This window comes from Gekko japonicus, unplaced genomic scaffold, assembly GCF_001447785.1.
Source record: "Gekko japonicus isolate JY-2015 unplaced genomic scaffold, Gekko_japonicus_V1.1 scaffold161, whole genome shotgun sequence".
In the NCBI taxonomy this organism is placed as follows: Eukaryota; Metazoa; Chordata; class Lepidosauria; order Squamata; family Gekkonidae; genus Gekko; species Gekko japonicus.
In genome coordinates this window covers 955975-960344 of record NW_015167062.1, presented here as the reverse complement: position 1 = coordinate 960344, position 4370 = coordinate 955975, and positions in this window count along the sequence as shown.

The window sequence follows — 4370 nt, the reverse complement described above, 5'->3', positions numbered from 1 at the left end:
AGTGCAATAGTTCCACGTCATATGTGAGTACAGCTATACACAGCTGGCTTCACTGCCGCGTTCACGTTACGCTTCTTCAGATAGCTGGTACTCTTTATCTGTGAACTGAAAATTATATTTCCAAGTCATATTTACTATATTACAACATATTAACTGTTATTCCCCCATTGTCAGTACATACATACTCACTGAAATAGAGTTTCAACAATACACTAGTTTTCCATTCACTCCACTGATAGGTTCTCTTTCTGCTGATTAGACCTCTGCAATAATGGTGGTGATTAACACATAATATGTAGCATTAAGTATGTACTGACAATTTGGAGTCACAATATTCTGACACAATTTACATCAGTACATAATATCCTATTTTATATTTTTATTTCTAAGAATGAAGTTTCTAATAAATTGTTGGATAAACCAAAGGAAGGAAAACTGACCTGAAATAACCTACTTATTTACAGAATTTTATAAGAAACTACTTAAATCAAAATCACTATTTAAACCATTAGGGATCAAGGTATTTAATTTAAAGATCCACCTGTGTTCCTGGCGAAGTAATTCCTTCATAGCCAATGGGCGTTTTGAGTCTGCAACAAAGAGCACACCACATCTAAACTGATCTTCTTTGTGGTTTTGAGAGGCAAAATGCTCTGTAAGTGATGCTTCCCTTGTTTGACGTTTATTTCTTGTTATGTGTTCCATAATTCTTAATTTCAATGGTCTGGTGATACTCCCAATTTATAACTTTAAACAATCTCACTGGATAAAATACACAACAAAGGCACTTTTACAAGTAGAACTTGCATTACTATACACAGTTATGCCATTTAAGACGAAATTGTCACTTTCCCACATTACCTTGCAGGCTTTACATTTCAAACAACGTCTATGTCCTACAGATTGAGCCCTAACCTGCATAGGTAAAGGTAAAGGTTCCCTTGCTCGAAAGCCAGTCAAATCCGACTCTAGGGTTGTTGTGCTCATCTCCGTTTCAAAACGGAAGAGCCAGCGCTGTCCGAAGACGTTTCCGTGATCATGTGGCCAGCATGACTAAACACCAAGACACACAGAACGCTGTTACCTTCCCACCGAAGTGGTACCTATTTATCTACTTGCAATTTTTTGCTTTTGAACTGCTAGGTTGGCAGCAGCTGGAACTAGAGATGGGAGCTCACTCCATCATGTGGCACCCGGGTCTTGAACTGCTGAACTACTGACCTTCCACAGCTTGCAGTTCAGCGTCTTAACCCCTTGAGCCACCGCAGCTCCTCCTAACCTGCATATCTTCCCTTATATCTGATCTAACTATGATTTTTTTTTTTTAGAGATTTAGTCCTCCTATAACCTATCCTGGGTATAAATTGGCACTCTTCAATATCTCCAAGGAGAGGGCAGTATTTGGTAATAATCCTTTTGATAGAGAAGGAAAGAGGAGTATAATCCATTGCCCATGTAACACCTGATCTTTCTCCTCCTCAGTATTCTAACGGTGAGTTACTGGTGCCTGGTTGCCAGCTCCAGGTTGGGAAATACCTGGAGATGGGGGGGCGGGGCTGGGGAGTGCACGGCTTCAGAAGGGTTTTCAGTGGGGTATAATGCCATAGAGTCCACCTGCCAAAGCGGCCATTTTCTCCAAGTGAAATCTCTATCGGAGATTAGTTGTAATCCCAGGAGATCTCCACCCACCAGCTGGAGGTTGTATATCAAAAATGAGAGCTCACTTTAGGAGATTGTATAAATATAAAGACACTCTATGAATGAATTATAAACATAAACAGAAAAATTATATTGTGTGCAGCAGGTCTCTAGAGAAGCAGCATATAGTGTTTTATAAATAAATGAGCTTTTGGCCACATCTTGCATTAAAAAGTGCTGTCTTTTAGGCCTATCCTATGTGTTCCAATAGCCAAGCAACATAATCAGGTCAGACTAATATTTTTTAAAACAGAAAAATTATATTGTGTGCAGCAGGTCTCTAGAGAAGCAGCATATAGTGTTTTATAAATAAATGAGCTTTTGGCCACATCTTGCATTAAAAAGTGCTGTCTTTTAGGCCTATCCTATGTGTTCCAATAGCCAAGCAACATAATCAGGTCAGACTAATATTTTTTAAAAAAAGATTTTTGTGCTTACGTATTTTGCTTGTTCCAAACACCAGCTTGGTTTGCTAATGACAGAGACTATATTGTTCATATGTGAGCATGTGGGTAGCTTGGAACAGGACCTTGTGACTTTGTGTGGGCCTGGTGGGGAATCTGTGAGATTGTTTGCAGCACGTATGCGCCTGTATACGAATGTCTTCAGCCTGTGCAGGAGAGGGAGGAACACAAGCTTCTGTGAGTAAAAACTGCATCACAAAAGCAGGTGATAAAACAAACAGCCTTGACTGGATTTTTTTTTTTTTGAAAAAATGAAGGGCTTGTCCTGTTGTTTCATAGTTTGCAAAGTATCTTGCAAAGAAACCGCCTTGACAGGCTGCCAAAAGACTGAACAATGAACTAGATCAAAATGAATATGAAATTGTTTACAACATCCTTGCTTTGCCTGCATTCCCTTCAAGCCACCTTCAGACATTCTGTTTTCTAGGCCTTTGTTGAACACCTTCCAGCTTGATTGATTCAAGGTTGCAATCCTAAGAGGAGCTACACTCTTCCAAGTTAATTGAAGTCAGTGAGTTTAGGAGGGGGAACTCTGCTTAGGACCGTACTGTTATATTCCCATTTGTGTAGGACATTGTGAATACAGCTTTCAGCATTCTGTGTTTTATTCTTTAGGTGACTGCTGGTATTTCACTTGACCAAAGCACAGTCATATAAAAACAGCAAAGACAACCGGCTTGCTAAGAAGTTAAGCTTTTAGTTCTCAAGACTCCTGTCTTTAAAATAGTTTTTAATTGTATACATTGCCTTGTGCCAGGCACCTATCCATTCTATAAACATGGTTAATCTCACCTTTCCTCCAAAATACTCCAGATAGTGGTATGGATCTAATCTCCCTCCACAGATTCTTCCTCCAGCCTATGGAGCTTTTGTACAACTTGAGGAACTCTTCCTATGGATGACTGCTGGTATTTCACTTGACCAAAGCACAGCCATATAAAGCTACTTAACTTGGAGGCGATCTCCTTAGGCTGGAGGATTACTCAGTGGAGTGATACGCTGGGGATAGGATCCAACCTGGTATATCCAGGATAAAAGAGACTGTCCTGTTTTCTCTCACAGCCACCATGTGAAGTAGGTTATGTTTTCATTGGGGATTCAAACTCAGGTCTTCTTAGTGCAAGTTCAACACTCAGGCAAGTATACCAGGCTGCTTCCTATGTCTGTGTCTATGCAATTTAGGCAGACATTCCCAACACACTTTCCTATCCTAGTAATTATTGGCATCTTTGGGGCCACTGTCTTCTTCCCTCTCCATCATGACTCCATAATGTCTTTGGCCCAGTTTGAAATGCATACAATATGCTGAAAGTGTTATGTAAGGTGACCCAAATCAGAGACCGACTTTATCCAGTTTAGGGCTTTGGACATGGATTTCTACAAGAATAGCCCTGCATTATGTCACAGAAGGAAATGAATGATGGGTTTCATTCCAGAGTCCTTCATAAGCTATTGCATTATAAAAACAGACTTGGCTACTACCAGTTTATTCTTTTCCACCTGTGTCTCAGACATAATTGGATAAATTATGGTCACTTGTGGCCCATGGGAAACTTTTTATCCAGCCCTTGAACTGCTTAATTTGTTGGAAGCATCCAGACACTGGACTGCAGCACCAGCCACAGCATCATCTAGCCAGCCAATGGCCCCGGTCACACGGGCAGGAAACTGCAGAGGAGAAGCGTGGCTGTTTGCCCTGGGGCAAACTACTGCGCAGTTACGTGATCAGACCTCCTGTGGAGGTCCTGTGGAGGTACCGTGGAGGTTCCATGGCAAGGGAGAGGTGCCGATCACAGGACAAGCCGGCGCACAACGAAGAAGCGCGCGCCGCGGCAAACTGTTTTTTATTTTTGTGTACATGACAAATGCGCATGCTCCGTTGGGTGCGCATGCGCATCCATAGAGACTTGGACAAAAACAAAACACCTTATTTGCAAGGGGACATGGGCGGGCGCCGGATGCCACCGGAAACGCGATCAGACGCCCGCCCTTGCCCCGCAGTTTCCGGAAACTAGTACCTCCAAGGTACTAGTTTTTTGCCACGCAGTTTCGGCTGGAAGCCTCGGTTGAGCCACGGGAGTGCTACGCTTCCCAGATGTGCTGGTGAGATCGCGCCCGGAAACTCCGGCTGTTTTCCGTCTCACTTGTGTGGCTTCTGTTATGTGTGATCGCAGCCACAGTTCCCCAAGCATTGTTAGGCAGCTCAAG